The sequence below is a fragment of the Tursiops truncatus genome, chromosome 2, assembly GCF_011762595.2.
Source record: "Tursiops truncatus isolate mTurTru1 chromosome 2, mTurTru1.mat.Y, whole genome shotgun sequence".
Lineage (NCBI taxonomy): Eukaryota > Metazoa > Chordata > Mammalia > Artiodactyla > Delphinidae > Tursiops > Tursiops truncatus.
In genome coordinates, this window is record NC_047035.1 from 137,445,630 (window position 1) to 137,467,928 (window position 22,299).

Here is a 22,299-nt window from a genome sequence, read left to right on the forward strand (position 1 = left end):
ACTTTCCCTACATCTAAGGTTGTGTCAGTAACCAGAGAGGGACGGTAGAAATCCTGCCACCTTCTGTTTCCCATGACAACAACTCTAAAACTGGACCTTATAGGCACTTCATATTCACAATGCCTGGGGAGCTGTAAATGACAACAGCTCTCAAAAAATGTCCTGGGGTAGATAATCGAAATAGACTTCAAAACCAGGTGACCTTTCAATAACCCTTTTTCAAGGGGTAAATTTTACTCACACTGTTCAAAGAAAAAAAAAACCATATATGGAGATGCTCACCATTGCTTTATGTTAGACAAATGCAAATCAGATATACAAAGAAGTATCACCTGGAACCACTCAGAATAGCCATCATCACAATGTCTATGAACAAGAAATGCTTCAGAGGGTGTGGAAAAAGAGAAACCTACTACCTATTTATTTATTTTTTAATCTGTGTTGGGTCTTCGTTGCTGCGTGCGGCTTTTCTCTAGTTGCATTGGCAGGCGAATTCTTAACCACTGCATCACCAGGGAAGTCCCAGAATCGCAGTCTCCCTTTTAATATACCTTAAGCCCAAAGAATCCATGGAAAATTGTTACAGAAAATAAGACAATAAAATATTGTAAGGACTATAACAGAAGCATATAGTACACAGTTCATATAGACACATCCCAAGCAGTTACAAAGTATATTAAAAGGGAGGCTGCAATTTTAAAAGAATAAGATAAATTATACCCACAAACTCCCAATCTTTCCTGAAACGTTGCAATCTGAAACCCTATTGTAGGAAGCAGAAGATTCCAGGAGACATTCTACAAATGAAGGACTCTAAACCCTGTGGTTGGATAAGGAATTCTGGAAGGAAGGTATCCTCACCCAAGGAGAGCAGGTTCCTATACTTCTCTAACATCACATCCCTGTAAAATTCCCAATGATCTTGGTCCAGGCATTGTCACCCCTCTTGAGAGAAATCTATGGCTATATCCTGTAATGTCAGCAGTCCCTGAAATTAAAAGTACACATGCCACGTGGCCACGGGAAGAGTTCATAATGTGACCCAAGAAGAAAAGAGCAAGTTAAGAGAACTGGTTTTAATTTAGAAGAGTGTCTTCAATTATCCAGTAATATATATATATATATATATATATATATTTTTTTTTTTTTACAAAGTAACTTTCTCTACCTTATTTCTAACTACAAGAAAAGAGTATGGGGATTTCCTGGTGGCGCAGTGGTTGAGAATCTGCCTGCCAATGAAGGGGACACGGTTTCGAGACCTGGTCTGGGAAGACCCCACATGCCACGGGGCAACTGGGCCCGTGAGCCACAACTACTGAGCCTGCGCGTCTGGAGCCTGTGCTCTGCAACAAGAGAGAACGTGACAGTGAGAGGCCCGCGCACCACGAAGAAGAGTGTCCCCTGCTCGCTGCAACTAGAGAAAGCCCTCGCACAGAAAGGAAGACCCAACACAGCCAAAAATAAATAAAGAAATTTATTAAAAAAAAAAAAAAGAGAAGAAAAGAGTATGGCATGCGATCCACAAAACCAGTATAGAGACTATACTTATCTGGAAAAGAAATGATAAAATGATGGTTTCAACACAGGCATATGCATTTTTGAGTGTTTTATTTATATCAAACTGGATAAAATGTGTGTATTTCTCAGACAGAAAAGACATGTCGAGGTAGAAATGTACGTTTCAACTATTCATGGGTACACAAGTACACTGGGGAGATTGTAAAAGTGCAGATTGTGATTCAGTAGGTCCGGTGGGCCTGAGTTCTATTTTTTTAACAAGCTCATTTTTAACTAGTGATGCCACAGTCTCTGATTCATTAACGACAGTTGTGAATAGCAGAGACATAATTAGAAAGGTAAAAATTCATATTTAATTTTGAACATAAAGTGTTTTATGGATTTTACACCTTTAATAGGATAGTAAGCACAGCAGCAACAATCACCTGAGAATATTTATTATAGATCGTGTATCTTTCTAACTATTTTTGTGTAGGATTCCAGGAAAACAGCCTGGGCTGCGGCCACAGTGGGCGGGGCCCTCAGGCCGGCCGCCCCTCCAGGACCCCCGACGGGGCCCTGCGCTCCTGGCGACTCCCTCCCCCGGCGCCCCCCTCCCTCCCGGAAGGCCTCGGGGCAGAGCGGTCCCAGCCCCTGCGCCCAGAAAGGAGCCCGCGTTACCGCAGAGCTGGAACTCCCAGCTCGGAGTCTCTTCCCTCCGCCGTCACGGAACTGCCCCGGATCCCGAGGGGAGGGCGGCCTCACTGAGGCTGCCGGCTCTAGAGGGGCCCCGGCGGCCGAAGCCGCGACAGACGTGGGGACGGCGGGCCGGGTAAGTGGGCGCCGAACCTCCGCCTGGTCCGGTTCCCGGGCGGCAGCGCAAGACCAGCTTCTGAGGGGAAGGGGTTCGCTGCCACCCGCCGCTGCTGTGCAGAAAGAGCGGCCCCCAGCGTCTGGTCCCGGGGAACTTCGGTCCCTCCTCTCGCCCCAGCCCTCGGCCTGGCTCGCGGGGCCTGGGGGGCGTGGGGAGGGGGTCGGCCTGAGCGTCCTGAGGGGAAACGGGGCAAGGGAGGCGCAGGGTCCGGCTGCAGCGTCAGCGCCCCTCCTCCCGATTGCGGAGAAAGCGGCTGAAAACTCCTCCCGAGGATCGCAGGCCCCTTACTCAGACGAGTCCCTCTGCGCTCCTTCCTCCCTGAGCTAAAGTACCGGGGAGAGGGGACAGGGCAGGGGACTGGCGCAGGTAATGGGGAACATCAAAAGGTGATTGTTAACTGAGGAAAACCAGCTCTCCCAAGGTGAGGAATGTAGCGCTTTTCTTTGTATGGGAAGATGCAAGAGTCTGGGCTCACTGAAATCCTTCCTTTGATATGCACCTCAGCTCTCTGGGGCCTGCATTCTGTATTTGCATAACCTGAGATCCTCAGGGCCCGCCGGCTCACATTGGAGGGCTGCAAGTGCTGATGACTGTGACATTCTTTGTTTACTGAGATAGCAAGAAATATTCCATTTCTCACAGGCTTGAGGGGCAGACAGTGAAAAAGAGTCGGAGAATCTCACTCAGCATGTACTTTGGTTTACATATAGATAATATTTATACTTAACTGTGCTAATAGAGGTTCTCAAGTCCAATCAACTTGTACTACTGCCCTCTATGTATTAATTTCATCAATATCATAAGATAAATGCCTATAGAATTGTCTTAATCCAGTTAAATAGGATAATGATTTTTAAAGGAAACATAATAGAAATATAACAACAAAACCTTTACCACTCAAGGCTGGGTCTGGAACAACCTAAATAAATGTTCCATTGTTAAAATATTGAAAGATGTATTCAATAGAAATATCAACAAAAATGGCAATAAGGGCAGCAGAATGTTGAAATGTTCTATCTTTATCATTAAAGTGGCAGAAAATCACTTATTAGTAGGCACTGGGGGCAGAAGATGCCTGATTTTATATCTTTGTCATATTTGTGCAGTTGTTTCGACAAGTAACTTAAAGACAAAATGGAAAAACAAGGAGGTTTGTGCCTGAGATCATGTTGATGTGAAACCGGGGATGGCCATCTTGTGCCAGGTGAGTTAAGTTTACCTGGCAGGTAGACCGCAGAGCTCCTGGGAAGCAAGGGTTGGAATTTTTCTGCTGGGTGCCGCTTAGGTTCTGGGACTTGATTGATTGTGAGTCATGTTTTGGGAAAGACCTGATCACAGGAAAAGGGTGGAAATAGAGTGATTTGGGGAGCAGCTAACAACATTCATCACGGCTCATGGCCTGAATGAATTTTAAAGAAACAGGAAAACAAATGCTTCTTATGGAATCAGAATGTGAGGGCTGGACAATCCCACAAAATGAGGAACACCCGTCCCATTTTCCAGATGAGAAAACAGAGGCCCAGCAAGTTGAAATCCCTCACCCAAGTTGCACCCGTCTCTCCTCCCCACTACATGGTTCATGAAAGCAGGACTCTTCCTGTCTTCATCACTGCTGAACCCCAAAAAGGGCCAGGCATCTAGCAGCCGCTCCAAAAATTTTGGTTGACTGTAGGAACAATGCTATTTCTTTCTTTCTCACTCTTATTCAGGATTGTGCCAAGAACTCCCCAGGTTGCAATGTAATTTGATAAATGTAAATATTAATTGAGTTTTGTTGTGATGAGGACTTAGGCTTTGAAGGTAACACACTTGGTTCAGATCTTGGTTCTGCCACTCAATGGCTGTTTGGCTTTGGGTAAATTACTAAACCTCTCTGAGATTATTTCCTCCTTTGTAAAGTGGGGATAAATCTATCTGAGCCAGCAGAGCACCTGCATGAGAGATGTGCACTAAATATTGGTCTTTCTCACTCTCCCACGCCATCTCTTTGTTCTTCCCAGAGAAGTTGTACAGAAGGATATAGTACTTAAAAAAATATATTATTTATTTATTTTTGGCTGCATTGGGTCTTCATTGCTACGTGCGGGCTTTCTCTAGTTGCGGCGAGTGGGGTCTACTCTTTGTCGCAGTGCGCGGGCTTCTCATTGCGGTGGCTTCTCTTACTGTGCTTGTTGTGGAGCACCGGCTCTAGGTGCTCGGGTTTCAGTAATTGTGGCCTGCAGGCTCAGTAGTTGTGGCGCATGGGCTTAGCTGCTCCGCGGCATGTGGGATCTTCCCTGACCAGGGCTCGAACCCATGTCCCCTGCGTTGGCAGGCAGATTCTTAACCACTGTGCCAGGGAAGTCAGATATAGTACTTTATAAAGAGGGGTTTTAATTTATTTCAGATAGTGTACACTTTTCTTGTAGAAAAGTTTATTCCACTACAGAAACATTGACATGCAATACCACTACAAATGCAGTATTCTATGGGTTAGATATTATCAGTAAATTTTATAAGTAATTGGGCAAATGCCAAAGCACTAGGTACTGGGGAGTAAGAAGACTCAAATCTGGGGTGCCCCCACCCGAATTAGAAGAGCAGCGTGTGTTTTTCAAATCCATATTTCATCTGGTCTTTGTTTCTCATCCATCCTCTGTGTCTGCCTCTCCCAAGAAGGCTCAGACCCTCCGCTTTCACACCCTCCCGGCTGGCTGTGCCCCAGCTCACGCCCTGGAACCTCTGCACGCCTGTGTGTGCCTGCTCTCCCTGTGCATCACCAGCTTTGCCAGGGAGCTGCTGTATCGTGCACTGCTTACTGTACCCCAGAGTGCCTAGACCATTCTGGTACATGAAGTACACCCTCATCACCATGTGTGCACGCCCATCCCCTTACTTTATATCCTGCCTCTAAGCCAGGCTTGGGGGTGACTACAGTGTGCATTCAGCTATGTTTGGTGCTGGAATTAAAGTGAAGTTCCCAACTTTTGAAGTTGCAGGCTTGAGGGGCACACAGTGATTTAAAGTCGGGTCACCTGACTTAAAGCGGGGCGGGGCTGATTGATTGAAAGCCAAGGCAGCTGACTTAAAGCCTGCATCCCTCAGCTGCAGGACAAGACCAACTTTGGCGGTGCACGGGTTCGCTCCAAGCCAGCACTGCTGTTCAGGAAGAGCTTCCAGTAGCGCCTTAGTGCAGGGGGACTTGGTCCGTTGTCTTGCCCCTGCCCTCAGAGGGGGGCCACCTGCTCTTCTGGAGGAGAATCAGGAAGGGGGAAGTGCAGAATGCCGGCTGTAGTTGCGGCACCCCTTGTCTGATATCAGGGAAAGGGGTGGGGCTGTGTGGTATCCTGGGGCTGGACTCACCAGGTGGGACTCAGCCTCTCAGCCTCCTAACCTCACCCCACACACCCCACAGGAGTTTCCAATAATATGTAATTGCACCTTAGGTTCTCAGTCTTCAAATTCATACCCAGGCTCCCAGGTCCCTTGATTCAGCCAATTCCTCTGTGCTCTTTCTTCTATTAGATACAGTCCCAGAGGGAGGGGCTGGGGGATGGGACTGGAGGGACCCCGGCAGCACTGGCCTCAGCTGACTGAATACATCCGGGGCTTGTGCTATCACACATGTGCGAGGACGCTTAAGGCGGAATCGAGGGGGCCAGTTAGAGGCAGTCCTTGCTGCCTCAAGTGAGTATGGATCGCCGTCGGGTGGGGAGCACGCTGAGCCCTGAGAAGTACTGTTAGGAGGATGTGTTCCTCCCTCGGCTTCAAGGATGTGGGTGGGCTTCAGGGCTCCAGTTCCCCTCCAGGCCTCCAGGTCCAACTGTACCCCAGCAGCCTTGCAGACCTGGCTTCCTGTCCCAGAACTTGCCAGGCTCCAGAAAGAATCCAGACTGCAGAGATGGTGCCTGAGCGCTCCAGCTTAAGAAGTGCTGTCCCCGGGGACCCAACAGTGGAGGGTGGAAGGGTGCAGGGAGTAGGGGGGTGGGGTAGGGAAGGGTGGCTGCCCTGGGAGACGTTGAGAGAGAAATATCGCCCCCCCCACCCCCTGCCCCCTGCAACTGACCCATTGCTGCCATAGGATCTCAGGGCCTTTTAGTCAGAGATGCCTCTGCTTCTTTACTCCTGTGTTCAAAACTACGCAAAACCAACTCTTCATCCTCTTGCTGCCTTGCCAGGACTTTTAAAGCACTGTTCTTTTGAAGCCCTCGTTCCTTAAACTGCAGTTTGGACCTGTCCCAGCTATTTAAAAGTGTTTTCCATAAACTGAGACTAAATCCTACTCTTTTGGAAAAACGACCTTCACTTCAGAGGAGATCGTCTTTTCTGCCCATTCCTTCCTTCTACTGCCCTCTTAAGAACCCCTGTGCTCAAAGAGCTTGGTGATTTATATTTTGCTTGATGTCAAAAAGAAACCTTCCCCATGCACCCCAAAAATCTTTCCTGGAACATAGGTGTTTCAAAACCATATCAGTCTTTTTCAGTTAGTATACACTGGATAGACTGCCTAGCAATCCCTCCAAGAGCCAGAGGTGAGCAACACCTTTACTTATTTGATTGGATGCCCTTCAAGTTTAGGAAGGTCTCATTCTTATGACCCAGCAGATAAGACAGAGCCCTGGATGGCTGTGGCTGTGATTAGATAACTTCTGGTGATTTTATTTCCCTTACTGAGCTGCTGCTTCTAGGTTAAATTCATTTTATTACCTGTCCATTTTTAAAGAAAGACTGACAAAGTCACTGTAATAGGTCAGGAGTCTGAGCTCAGGGTTGGTCAAAGGTACTCACAGGGAGGAAGGTGGATTAAAAATAGGTGGATAAAACAGGAGGGTTGACAAGTACAGCCAGGACACCCGTGTTCACTGTGCATACTAATAAAAGCCAGAATCTCCTCATTTATCTCTGGTGGGAAGTTGTGATGGTTTCACAGGATCAAACTCAAATCATATTCAAACTAGGGGATTTCCCTGAGCATAAAAGGAAGTATCCATCCCTAGCAGGAGTCGATGCAGAGGAATAAAGACGCAGATGTAGAGAACAGTCTTGAGGACACAGGGAGGGGAAAGGGTAAACTGGGATGAAGTGAGAGAGTGGCATAGACATATATACACTACCAAAGGTGAAACAGATAGCTAGTGGGAAGGAGCTGCATATAGCACAGGGAGATCAGCTCAGTGCTTTGTGACCACCTAGAAGGATGGGATAGGGAGGGTGGGAGGGAGGGGCGGGGATATGGGGATATATGTATACAAATACCTGATTCACTTTGTTATACAGCAGAAGCTAACACAACATGTTAAAGCAATTATACTCCAATAAAGATGTTAGCAACAACAAAAAAGAACCCCAAAAGACTAAGTCAATCAAGCCAACAGAGACATTGTACGTGTTTACATTTCAAGAAATCCACAAGAGAATCCTTTATTCTGTATGCAATGAATGGTCCATTCGAAAAGAAAAAAATTTTCTAAAATGTTGTTTTTCCATTTATTGTTCAGAGCATCATTTTTAATGCCTCTGCATTCCTTACTATTCAAAACCAAGTCATGTGAGTTACAGGGAAGCAGCTGATTGATTTAAAGTTGGGTCATGTGCTTTAAAAACCAGTGGCAGTTGATTGATTTAAATCCCGGTCATATGACATGAGGAGGGGGTGCTAAAAACTGCTTTTTCATCTCTGGCTCAGAATATCATATCTACCTTGGTTTTTCTTATGATTTAGAAAACTTGAGCTGTCTCTCCTTGGAATCATCAGGAGAAAAATACAGTATTTCGGGTTCATTCTTGAAACCAACTTCTCACTGTTAAGGTGTATTGACTAAAAGATCTTCCTTCTTCAAGAGAGTCCAAACCTCTGTAAGACACCTCATTGTAATTGGAGAAAAAAGAAGAATGAAATCAGGCCAGCAGCTGCAGGAGGCCAAGGCAGCCCCCAGGACTAGGGAAGGAGGAGGAAGGGCTGAGAGTTGCCATTAGAGCAGACAACCTCCAGAGGGCGCTGAAGCACCGGCAGAGACCACCTGCCACTCCCAGTTTGGCACTCCAGGGTCAGATTTGGGTTTGGAGGTGGGGTTGCTGTAACCCCAAGGAGGTGAACAGAGAGGAGGAGTTGATTACCGGTCTCCTCTGACTCTCTCGCGCAAATTGCCTGGCTTCTCAGGGGGCACAGAGTTTGCTTTCAGCAACTGATGGGGCACTTCCAGGCTGGTCGGATTGCCCAGTGGCCCGACAGTCTGACAGGCTGACTGTGGTGTGACCGCCCTTTGTTTCTCCTGAATCTGTACATCAGGAGGTGCATTGTTGCGGGAGCCCATTCACCGCCACCGCCCCCCCCCCCCCACCAAGGGGGATGGCACCTTCCCTGGCTGTACCCTATGATCACCAGGTACTTGAAATGAATGCAAGTTTTTTGCCTTCAAGGAAAAGCTCACATAACCGCTTCTGCCTCATAATGTGTGGGATTTACTATAATGGAAGGACAAATTCACCTGTTGGTCTCCATGTAGGAGTTTATTTTGCATGTATCCCTCGTACATGAGTAGATAGCAGAGGTTTATTTTTGTTACTGTGTGTGTAGTTGTGGCAGAGGATGTAGGTATGGTGATTTGAAGCCCTCAAAGAAATATTCTCAGAACTCTCAAGACTTCTCTTGATTGGAACCGAAAGAGACCTGGAAAAGGAGGAAAAGAAAAGGAGGGAGAAGGAATGACTGTTTCTCAGTAAATTCACCTTCCTGGTTGATTGTTCTGTCTTCTCATTTCTTAACTTCTATGTATGTCTAATGGAATAATGTAGAAAGGCTGATTTTTATGCTTTAAAAGATTTTACATCACAAAGAAACTAGAAGTGGCTAACAGAACTTATTCAAATCAATTTTACATAGAGACTTTGATATTAAATTTGTATACTAAAATGGGTTAATCCAAATTTTCTCTTTCTTTTTGAGTGAATATTTGTAACATATTTTTGTAGATAATAATTTATCCCAGATATACAAAATTGTGAGAATGGGTACCATTTTTCACCACTTAAATGATTTCTTTTAAATGAATTGTACACTTTAAATGCCAATGTTGTGTCTTACATGTTATTTTTTAATTCCTTGATTTCCAAAACTTGTGTTAATTGATTTCTATCTAATAATCGGTGTCCCCCCTTTATTGTTTTTTACTTTATATTTGATTGATCTATAGTTAATTTACATTATTATATTAGTTTCAGAGGTACAACATAGTGATTCATAAATGTTTAGGTTCTTCTCCATTTATACTTATTATAAAAGAGTGGCTCTATTCCCCATGCTATACAGTACATCACTGTAGATTATTAATTTTATACATAGTGCATTATACCTCAGAATCTCCTACCACTATTTTGCTCTTCCACCCTGTCTCTCCCTGCTGGTAACCACTAGCCTGTTCTTTAATCTGTGAGTCTATTTTTTTTTTTGTATTCAATTTTTTAGATGCCACATGTAAGTGATAACCTACCATGCTTGTTTTCTCTGTGGCTTATTTTACTAAGCATAATACCCTCCAAGTCCATCCATGTTCTTGCAAATGGCAAAATTTCATTTTTTGCTGAAGTCATCATAAAAAATCTTTTTTATCCCCTAACCTATTGATGAACACTTAGTTTGACTCTATATCATGGCTATGGCAAATACACTGTTATGAACATTGGTGTGCATTTATTTTTTTGAAATAGTGTTTTTGTTTTCTTCTGATATACCCAAGAGTGAAATTGCTGGATATTATGGTAGTTCTATTTTTAGTTTTTTGTGAAACCTCCATTCTGCTTTCCACAATAGCTGCACTACTTCACATTCACATCAAGAGTGTACAAGAGTTTCCCTTTCTCCACATCCTCACTAGCCTTTGTTATTTGTGATCTTTTTGATGACAGCCATTCTGACAAGACTGATGTGATATATCTCATAGTTATGACTTGCATTTTATTGCTCATTAGCTATGTCTAGCATCTTTGTGAGTTCTGGCTGTCTATCTATATTTTTTCCTTGGAAAAATGTCTATTTAGGTCCTCTCAATTTTTTAAAAAAGATTTTGGGTGTTGTCCTGATATTGAGTTGTATGTGCTGTTTCTGTAGTTTAGATATGAACCCTTGCTTGGTCACCTTTTTGGTGTTAACCTCTTATCATGTGCAAATATTGTCTCTCCTTCAGCAGGTTGTCTTTTCATTTTGTCTTTGGTTTCCTTTGCTGTGCAAGATCTTTTAAGTTTAGTGAGGTCCCATTTGTTTATTTTTGCTTTTGTTTCATTTGCCTTAGTAGACTAAACCTAAAACTGTTGCTATCATTTATGTTGAAGAATGTTCTGTATTTTCCTCTAGGGGTTTTATGGTCCTACATTTAGGTCTTTATTCAGTTTTGCATTTATTTTATATATGGTGTACTAAAATACTCTAATTTTATTCTTTTCCATGTAGCTGACCAGTTTTCCCAGTACCACTTATTGAAGAGACAGTTTTTTCTCCGTATTGCCTGCTTTGTCATAAATCAATTAAATACAAGTGTGTGGGCTTATTTCTGGGATCTATATTCTATTTCAGTGATCTTTGTGTCTGTTTTTGCTCCGGTACGATTCTCTTTGGTTACTGTCGCTTTGCAGTTCTGAAGTCAAGGCGCGTGATGCCTCCAGGTCTGTTCTTTCTCAAGATTCTTTGGCTATTTGGGGTCTTTGTGTTTCTATACAAATTTTAAAATTACTTTTTCAAGTTCTGTGAAAATGCTTTGGTATTCTGATAGGGATTGCATTAAATCTGTAGATTGTCTTTGGTAGTATGTTTATTTTAACTGTATTAATTCTTCCAGTCCATGCACCTGCTATATTTTCCCATCTTTTTCTGTTGCCTTCAACTTCTTTCACCAATGGCTGATAGATTTCTGAGTACAAGTCTTTTACCTGCTTAGGTGTGTTTGTTCCTAGGTATCTTACTCTTTTCGGTGTGATTGCATATGGTATTGTTTTCTTAATTTTTTTCTTTCTGACAGCTTTGAGTTTTGTTTTTTCTTCTTTTTCTAATTCCTTCAAGTGTAACGTTAGGTTGTTTATTTGATATTTTTCTTGTTTCCTAAGAATAAGCTTGTATCACTATAGCTTCCCCCTGTGAACTGCGTTGGCTGTGTCCCATAGATTTTGGATCATTGTGTGTTCGTTTTCATTTGTCTTGGGTATTTTTAGAATCCCTCTTTAATTTCTTCAGTGTTCCTTTCTTCCCCTTTTATTCCCTTCATCTGTGATGTGAGGACTATCTTTAATATTATGTTTGGATTTCTTTCAGTTTTGTGTGTGTGTGTGTGTGTGTGTGTGTGTGTGTGTGTGTGTGTGATTATGTAAGTTGCTGAGCTCTTAATTTCACATGGACACTAACAACCCTGCATTGTTACTCTGCTCCCCCACAGTTACTGAATTTGACCTTATATTTTACATCTACTTGTTTTGTGTGTCCCTGAACTTCTTATTGTGAATATAGATGATTTTATTACTGTTTTCTTTCATCCTTCCCATTAGCTATGTACATGGTTGATTTACTGCCTTTGTTGAATATTTGCCTTATCCAATGAGGTTTTTCCTTTAGTAAGTTTCCTTTCCTAATTTTTATGTTTCAGTCGTGGCCTTTTCTTTTTCACTTAGAAAAGCCCCTTTAAGATTTCTCATAAAGCTGGTTTGGCGATGCTGACCTCTTTTAGTTTTGCTTCTCTGTAAAACTTTAGATCTCACCGTCAAATCTGAAGGAGAGCCTTGCTGGGTAGAGTATTTTTGGTTATAGGCTTTTCCCTTTCATGACTTTAAATATACCATGTCACTCCCTTCTGGCATGCAGAGGTTATCCTGAAAAGTCAGCTGATAACTTTATGCAAGTTCCCATGTTTGTAACTTGTTGCTTTTCCTTTGCTCCTTTTAATAGTGTCTTTTTATCTTTATTTGTTTGCCATTTTAATTACAATGAGTCGTGGTGTGGTCCTCTTTGGGTTGATCCTGTTTTGGCCTTACTGTGTTTACTGGACTTGGATGTCTGTTTTCTTTCCCAGGTTATGGAAGTTTTCAGCTCTTATGTCTTCAGGTATGTTCTACACTGCTTTCTCTTTCCTTTTTGCTTCTGGGACCAGTATAATGCAAATATTAGTACACTTGATGTTGTTTCACAAGTCTGTTCAACTTTCCTCATTTCATTTTAATCTATTGTTTTACCGTTCATCTTCAGTGATTGCCAGTACTCTGTCCTTAAGTTTTCTGATTCATTCCTCTGTATCATTTAGTCTACAGTAGTTTCCTTTTAGTGTATTTTTCATTTCAGTTATTGTATTCCTCATCTCTGTTTTGTTGTTCTTTAATGGTCTAACTCTTTTTTCAAACATTCTAACTTCTTGCTCTGGTCGTCGGTTCTTCTCCTGAGTTCTTTGATCATCTTTATAGTCATTACCTTGAACTCTTTGTTGAGGAGATTGGCTATCTCCACTTCACTTAGATCTTCTTCTGAGTTCTTATCTTGTTCCTTCATTTGGATCATGTTTCTGTGTCACCTCATTTTTCTTAACTTGCTGTTTTTGTTGCTATGTATGTAGTAGGCTCGTTACATTTCCTGACCTTGGAGAAGTGGCCTTTTGTAGGAGGGGTCCTATGTGTCCCAGCAGCCCACTGTCCCCTGGTCACCAGAGCTATATGTTCTAGGTGTACCCCCTATGTGGGCTGCTTGGGCTCTTCTGTTGTGGTGGGCTGACTACTGTGGGTGGTCTGGTAGGCTTGGCTGCCCTCCGAGTGCTTGTTTGCCAGACTCTGCCTAGTATGGAGGCTGTCTGTGCTGCTTGGTGAGGCTAAATCATAAGGCAGCTGGCTGCACAACTCTCGGGGACACCAAACCTAGTGCTGGTTTACTTATGGGTAGAATTGCAGTCCAGGTGATATCAGGGCTACCGCGCAGTCACTGGTTCTGGGGCTATGCTGGCTACTGGGAGGAAGACACAGGTCCTGAGTTCTGGCTGCAGAGCCCAGGAGTCGCAGAGTTGGTGTTGGATCACTGTTCCTGACACAGCTATCTGCAGGGTCTGGGGTATCCCTAATCTTGTGTTGGCATTCTGATGGGCAGGGTCAGGACCCAGCTGAGTCTATGGCTGCTTCTGGCCTGCAAGTGAGTGTTCTGGTCACACAGGCAGTTGGGCTGTGGTATTCCTGGAGCTGGTGTGTGCCTGTTGGTGTATGAGGCTGATCCCACTGCTAGAGCAGGTTTGCTGTTGGGTAGGTCCAAGCTCCATCCAGTCCCTGTGCAGTAATCACCTGCCGACGGTTAGGCTGATTCCAAGGCCAGAGCAGGCTCACTTGTCAGAGGGGCCAGGGACTCTGGGGCTGGTGCCTGTCCACTGAGGTGTGGAGGCTGGTCCCGGGGCTTTTGGTGGCTGGGCCCATGAACAGGGGCAGGTGTGCATTGAGAGGGTCTGAAGGCAGCCTGTTTGCTGGTGGATGGGGCTATGCCCCTGCTCAGTTAGTTGCTTGACCTGCAGCATCCTAGTACTTGTGTCTCTAGCCTGGTGGAAATGGGTAGGGCTAGGTCCTGACGCTAAAAAGATAGAGGGAGGATTCTGAAATTATGCTTGCTGGTACCTGTGGCCACGTGGTAGAAGGAACTCCCCCAAATGGCTGCTGCCAGTGTCTATGTCCCTGAGGCTGTGCTGTAGTTGCCTCCTTGCCTCTCTGGGAGACTCTCCAAGATCAGGAGGTAGGTGTGACACAGAATCCTTTCAAATGACTGCTTCTGTTCTGATTCTTGGGTCATGTGGGATTTTGTGAGCATCTTTTTTTTTTTTTTTTTTGCGATACGCAGACCTCTCACCGTTGTGGCCTCTCCCGTTGCGGAGCACAGGCTCCAGACGCGCACGCTCAGCGGCCATGGCTCACAGGCCCAGCCGCTTCGCGGCATGTGGGATCTTCCCGGACCGGGGCACGAACCCGTGTCCCCTGCATCGGCAGGCGGACTCTCAACCACTGCGCCACCAGGGAAGCCCTATGAGCATCTTTTAAGGTGGAATCTGTACTTCCCACAACCCTCTGGCTCTCTGGAAAATAAGCACTACTGGTCTTCAAAGCCCAACTTTCTAGGAACTCTTCTTTCCAGCACAGGATCCCTGGGCTTGGGAGCCTGATGTTGGGTTCATACCCCTTGCTACCTGGGAGCACCTCAGAAACTGTAATTATTCTCCCATTTGTGGGCCACCCACCTGGTGCTATGGGTCTTGACTCTATTGAGATTTTGCCCTTCCTTCCTGTCTTGCCGAGGTGCCTTCCTTATGTCTTTAGCTGTAAAACATCTTTTATGGTAGGTCCCGGCCTTTTTCATCAATTGCTGTTCTGTAAACAGTTGTGACTTTGGTGTGCCCATGAGAGGCATCAAGCTCTGGGTCTTTGAATGCTACCATCTTGGACAATCTCTCCACTTGATTCTTAAATCATATTATTTAATTTTTCTTAGAATCTTATTTGATTAGCGACAGTTTGAAATTTATTATCACTCATGTTTACTTCTCCTGTTTTAAAAAATTGAATAGTGCATACATTCATTTTGAAATGAAGGTAGTGACCTGTGAATTTCCATACCTCACAAATCAAGGATAGGACAAAAGCCTTTTCTACCTGTGTTACCCTCAAACTCTGCACCCCACCCCAGCCTGGGGATTAACCTCTTGCACCCATGCTCACCTTCTGTTTTTGGACCGTTAACCATCACTGCATCTGTACGTGTGTTGACAAAGTGAACTCTAGTCTTTCCAGTTTTTGTGTTTTGTTTTTTGGATTAGGGAACAGTCCTACTATGAATGTATATTTACTGGTCTGCTGAAGTTCATATATAAACCTGTCAAGCACATTACCAGAATTGGAATTGCTTGTATATACACTTTGATAAATTTTAGAGACAATGGTAGAACAGAAATAAATTGTATTTCAAATCCCACAATATTCTCACACCATGAAAACCCTTCCCTTTTTAATATATTTGTGTGTAGTTTATCTTTATGCCCATACTGTATTTCCCAGAGATGGGTAACTGTTATGTTTCTTGCTAGCACATTTACTGTATTGTTCAAAGTCAGGCGTTTAGTGGTTTAACATGATCATATTTCCATGAACTTGCAAATACAAGATCTTCTCTCACACTGTCTTTTACTCCCTGCTGTTTTATATTGCCCTCCTAATTCTCAGTCCTGGTCTTTCTTTATGTTCTTCATCAACCTGGATAGGCTATACTATTTTCTCCCGTATTCAAGACGAATAGAATAGAATAGAACACCCAGAAATAAACCCTGATATATGGCCAAATGATTTTTGACAAGTTTCCACGACTTTTCAAAGTAGAAAGGATAGTATTTTCAACAAATGGTGCTGAGAAGTCTTGTTGTCAACATGCAAAAGAAGGAAGATGGACCCTTACCTAACATCATATGCACAAATTAATGAAAACGTATCAAGAAACTAAATATAAGACCTAATAAAATAAAAAGTCTTAGAAGAAGACACAGGACAAGAGCTTCATGACATTGGATTTGGCAGTGTTTTCCTTAATATGCAACGAAGGAACAACAAAGGTACAGCTAACAAAAAAAATAAACAATTTGCAGCACATAATTTAAAAAAATGTGTATCAAAGAAATGTAAACAGAAAATATTTGAAAGCCATCTATCTGACAAGATATTTCTATTCAGAATATACAGAGAACTCCTACAACTCAACAAAAAGCAAACACACTGATTCAAAAATGGATAAAAGACTTGAATCGATGGTTCTTCAAAAATATGTACAAATGACTAAGCACTTGAATAGATGCTTCATATCACTAAATGCGTGTTTATATATTTGTGTGCATGCATACACACACAAGAACACACACACATACACAAGCAGAAAACAAGTATTGGTGAGGATGTGAGGGAGTTGGAAGCATTGTGCTATGTCAGTGGGAATGTAGAATGATGCAGCTGCTTTGAAAAACATTATGGCAATTTTTCAGATATTGAAAAATAGAATTACTACATGATCCAGGAATTTTACTGTGAGGTATATCCAAAGGAATTGAAATCAGGGTCTTAAAGAAATATTTGTACTCCAGTGTTTAGAGCAGTAATAATCACAGTAGCTAAAATATGAAAGCAACCTAAGTGTTCATCCACTAGTTCCTGGATAAGCAAAGTGTGGTATACCCATATAATACAGTATTATTCAGTGTTAAGAAGGAAAAGATATAGTAATATGCTACAACATGGATGAATCTTGAGGAAATTTAGCTACCAAAATGCCATTTTTGTGACTTTTAGTGAGTCATAACTATACAACTACTTATTTCAATTATATGGGATACTTAGTGTAGTCAAAACCATAGAAATTGGCAGGGCAGTGATGCTTTTCATGTGGTTATGGACCAAAAGGGAAAGTTATCTTTAAAGGATATAGAGTTACAGTTTTAAAATGTAGAAAAGAATTAGAAAGATAAATGGTGATTTTCATCGCCCAATAATATGAATGTATTTAATATCACTGAATGGTGCACTTTATAATAATTAGCATGTTATATTTTATGTTATTTGATTTTACTAACATACAAAATTGGGAAAGAATGTAATATCAGGAAAGGGAGTGGCCCTGGGATAGAGCAGAGAGTAATCAGAAGGATGAGACACTGCATATGTTGAAGAAGAAGAGCTGAGAGTCTTCATTGGCCAGAAGAGACTTTATAAAAAAGAAAAATAAAATTACTCTGTGGGTGTACTGCTATCTCCCATGGGTTATCTTAAAGAGTCTTTAATAAAGTCCATAAGGCTTGCTGAGGCTTTTTTAAAGACTGGATTCCCTAGGAGATAATTAGAGGGTGGTACTTAAGTCTATGTCTAGGTTGACAGATTTTGCTGGGAGGATGAACCTGAGAACAGTGGAGGTCCTGAGAGTGTAATTACATGGAAATTAGAAAAAAAATAATAAAGGGAATTAGGAAAACTTCGGATTTCAAAGGTCATGTATTCCTGAGTCAGACCTGAGGTTTCTAAGGAGTTATATACACAGTTGCTGTTTGGATTGCTTGTTGATAAAGATCAGTGGAAAAACTAGAGTTGTTTCCAAGTGTAGGTAAGATATAATGAGAGGATGGAGGTGGAAAGTAGGGAGGCCCAGAGAAAAGTGGGAAGATCATATTGGGCCAAGATGGGGGTAATATCCAGCAGAACAGATGGTAGGGCAGACTATGGATTCATCTTTTTTTATTTCGGCTCCCCACCTCATCCTTAATAATTCTTTGGGAATATTCCATTGCTCTGTGATGCAGGTACAGAATTCGAGTAAGGAGACTACACCCTCAGTGTCCAGATGTCTGAGTCCTCAGTGTGCTTCAAGTGATGGAGAACTATTGCTTCTTTATGAGAAGAGTTAGTACCTCGTAGCTAAGCTTAAGCTGGAGCTTATGCAATATTGATTGCATTTTATATATACTGTTGACATGGAGGTTCCTCCTCCTCTTTTCTTGACCATTATGAAATGAATCTATATTTCTCAATATTTGGGTATATCAGATAAATACATTAAGTAAAGAATCTTATATATTGCTCCCTGCATAGTTTGCTCTTTCTTGTTTCTCTTTTACCTTTACTAAATTAGCACAGGGAGAGACCTTGAAATGTTCTAATCAGGAGAGATTAGAACATCATATTTCTAGAGAGGTTGGTTGGACAGAGCAGGGGTCCCAGTGAGAATCAAAGCTTCTGTTTCTACTTGGAAGTGTACCTGTATAGAGTAGAGGGCTCCAGGAAATATCCTAGAATATTGCAATATCCCTGCGGGAGATCATTAAGAGAGGCAGGATCTGGTACCAGATCAGTGTACTATGACATGTTTGTCAGTCATCTGATGTGAGATTCTCAGAGGCAATCCCGTATGGTAGGGCTGAGTGCAGAGTGATGAAGGACCTGTGAAAGCCTCTGATTGCATGTTAAAGATGAAGCTCTGATTTTGGGGAGAATTTTCTTACCTGACTGAATGTCACCCTTCTGTGGGGATGAGATTCTGTGCTTTTCCTCTCTTGATGACCACTGACTGAAAATCATTAGAGGATCATGTCTAGAAAGCATTCTTTATTTAATTTCTTAAAGAAGAAAACATAGAAAACATTTTTCTCCACTTTCAAATTGAGGATCAAGGGGAATGACATCAGTGAAAATGTCAGAGTAGGGAGCTCTGGCTTGTGTCCATCGCCAGAAACACTGACATATGTGGTAAAACCTGTCAGAATGATCTTATCAACATATGTAAGTTTTCTTTTCTTTTTCGCCGTGTAGATTTATCTTTCATCGAAACTTAACTTACTACAGGATGTGGAGAATAAACAGGGAAGTAGAAACTGTATTTCCTGATGAGAGAATCACTAAGTCACATGAGCTGTTCTGAGCTATGTCTTACTCACCGTGACTGTAATTAAGACAAACAAACAAACAAAGCACTTTTTTTAAAAAGTCAGTTCTGACATTTCCTCATTAAAGACAAGGTAACAGATACAGGCTTAGATCTACGAGAATTGAGCAAAATTTTGATTGTACCTGTGTTGAATATATGAGCATGACCTTCTACAAATCTTCATTATACTTATTGCCACAACTGATGAATTCCCTTTTTCCACTCCTGATATGTTGCGTGTAAGGAATGCATAGGTCACTAACCCCAGCTGGTCACAGGTAAACTCTGCCACATGGATTACTGCATGTTTTCCTGCTGAAAGACCCTACATTCTCGAGTATCATGCCTGCAGAGTATCTGGACTCTTCTTTTTTCTGGATAAAGGTTAGATAATCCCCTAAATTTATGAGAAATATATAAATTGTATTTGCATATTCTTCAGGTTTTTATTTATCCATTCTCTTTCAAGTCCTAAGTGCAAATATTAAAGTGATTTCCAAGAGGGTGGTAAATAAGACAGCTACATTTATGCTCCAAAATTAGCAATAAAGCGTAATACAATTGTAAATGCATTAATGTGTGATTAATATGTAGATACTTATGTAAATGCAATTTTAGTAATGCTTTGTGGAGAGCTTCAGAATCTAGGTATTAAAAAAAAGAAGAAGGAGTTCTTGAAACTCTCGGAATTATAGAGAAGTCTTTGTGTCTATAAATATCAATCTGAAATAATGCATTTTCTCAGAAATAAACTAGGCATAAAATTGTAGGAAAAAACCACATGAAATGAAAGAGCATGTGATGGCCATACAAGAAAAAGAATATTCTCAGAGAATAATGAACAGTGTGGAGTCCAGCAGAAGGGTAATACAGATTCAGAGAGTAATACTTTGGAGAGCCTAATTATGAGTTCCTCATATTTCATCTTTGGAGAGACGGTAGTCATTTGAAATATGATGTTATAAGATGACGTTAACATACTTAAATACTTTCGCTTAGAAATGGCCACTTAGAACCAGAATAAATGAAAGAGAGCACAAAATTATGTTTTTGTTGATTTTTGAAGATCTCAGGTGAGTGCTGATCATTTAAAAATACATGATGTCTTTCACTGCAAAGTAAAAGAGCTGTTACAGTGGAGGATTCCTGGACTGAATGTCAATATTATGACATAGTATGAGTGTGTTTTGTGTTTGGTAATTGCAATCATTGTTGCTTTTGTTGTGGTCATCCATTTACAATGCTTGGTGTCAGTTGATTTATCTCTTGTAAAAATAAAATACAGTCTGTGTGTGTGTGAAAAAAGCATACATGATGTCTTGATAAAGTTGTATGGAATTTGAGATCTGGAAAAAAGCATTTCTTTTCTGTAATGCTAGGATGCTCATTGGACATTTTTGCAAGAAAGAGATTTCAGGATGCAAATCTCGTGTCTCTAAGGTGGGAAGTCAGTTCATGGCGGAACATTCTATTAAACTTGTGTGAGTGGAGAAATATTTCTTTGGAAGGAAGAGGTCATGAATCCCTTTTTAACAGTTAGTGGTTTATAGTATACCAAATGAGCAAAATGACTATTTCTGAACTTTAGAAAAAAATAATATAGTTTTTATGCATTTATATTTATGAAGCTGATGTAGAATATCAAAAATTCTTTATTTTGAAAAACAATGTAATCAATTTGACATAATTCATATATATTGAACCTGTGGTACACACACACAATAAAACTTACATTCAAAAAATCTTTTGCACTTAAGAAATATTTTCAAGTGTAGTTGATTTACAATGTTGTGGGTTTTTTTTTTTAACATCTTTATTGGGGTATAATTGCTTTACAATGGTGTGTTAGTTTCTGCTTTATAACAAAGTGAATCAGTTATACATATACATATGTTCCCATATCTCTTCCCTCTTGCGTCTCCCTCCCTCCCGCCCTCCCTATCCCACCCATCCAGGCGGTCACGAAGCACCGAGCCGATATCCCTGTGCCACGCGGCTGCTTCCCTCAGCCATAAAAAGAAACGAAATTGAGCTATTTGTAATGAGGTGGTTAGACCTAGAGTCTGTCATACAGAGTGAAGTAAGTCAGAAAGAGAAAGACAAATACCGTATGCTAACACATATATATGGAATTTAAGGGAAAAAATGTCATGAAGAACCTAGGGGTAAGACAGGAATAAAGACACAGACCTACTGGAGAACGGACTTGAGGATATGGGGAGGGGGAAGGGTGAGCTGTGACAGGGCGAGAGAGAGGCGTGGGTTTTAAAAATACATGTTTATAGGAGTATAATTGCCTTATAACACTGTATTCGTTTTTGCTTTACAACAAAGGGAATCACCTATATGTATACATATATCCCCATATCCCCCCCTCTTGAGCCTCCCTCCCACACTCCCTATCCTACCCCTCTGGGGGACATAAAGCACCGAGCTGATCTCCCTGGGCTATGCCGCAGCTTACCACTAGCTCTTTTACATTTGGTAGTGTATACATGTCAGTGCTACTCTCTCACTACATCCCCGTCTCCCCTTCCGCCCTGTGTCCTTAAGTCCGTTCTCTACATCTGTGTCTTCATTGCTGCCCTGTCACTAGGTTCGTCAGTACCATTTTTCTAGATTCCATATATATGTGTGTGCGTACGGTATTTGTTTTTCTCTTTCTGACTTACTTCACTCTGTATGACAGACTCTAGGTCCAACCACCTCACTACAAATAACTCAATTTTGTTCCTTTTTATGGCTGAGTAATACTCCATTGTATATATGGGCCACATCTTCTTTATATATTCATCTGTCGATGGACATTTAGGTTGCTTCTGTGTCCTGGCTATTGTAAATAGTGCTACAGTGAACATTGTGGTACATGTATCTTTTTGAATTATGGTTTTCTCCGGGTATATGCCCAGTAATGGGATTGCAGGGTCATATGGTAGTTCTATTTTTAGCTTCTAAGGAACCTCCATACTGTTCTCCATAGTGGCTGTATCAGTTTACATTCCTACCAACAGTGCGGGAGGATTCCCTTCTTTCCACACCCTCTGCAGCCTTTATACAATGTTGTATTAATTTCTGCTGTGCAGCAAAGTGATTCAGTTATATATATATATATATATATATATATATATATATATATATATATATATATATTCTTTTCCATTATGGTTTATCACAGGATATTGAATATAGTTTCCTCTGCTATACAGTGGGTCTTTGTGGTTTGTCCATCCTATGTAGAATAGTTTGCTTCTGCTATTCCAAAACTTCCAATCTATCCTTCACTCTCTCCTTGACAACCACAACTCTGTTTTCTATATCTGTGTGTTTGTTTCTGTTTTGCTGACATGTTCATTTGTGTCCTGTTTTCGATTCCACATATAAGTGATATTATATGGTATTTGTCTTTCTCTTTCTGACTTACTTCACTTAGTATCATTATCTCTAGGTCCATCCATGTTGCTGCAAATGGCATTATTTCATTCTTTTTTATGTCTGAGTAATA

At 41.7% G+C, this 22,299-nt stretch overlaps 1 long non-coding RNA gene across 2 annotated transcripts in view; it reads left to right on the forward strand.

Moving 5' to 3' along the window:
* Positions 1–1,761: 1,761 nt before the first annotated feature.
* The window catches only part of LOC117311235 (uncharacterized), a 199,810-nt gene continuing 179,272 nt past the window's right edge, over positions 1,762–22,299 (forward strand). The window contains exons 1-3 of one of the 2 annotated variants that reach the window (XR_004525467.2): positions 1,762–2,332; positions 3,481–3,578; positions 17,677–17,776. This is a non-coding gene — a long non-coding RNA (uncharacterized lncRNA). The remainder of the gene's footprint in view (positions 2,333–3,480; positions 3,579–17,676; positions 17,777–22,299) is intronic. The other variant, XR_012330280.1, reaches the window with a different exon arrangement.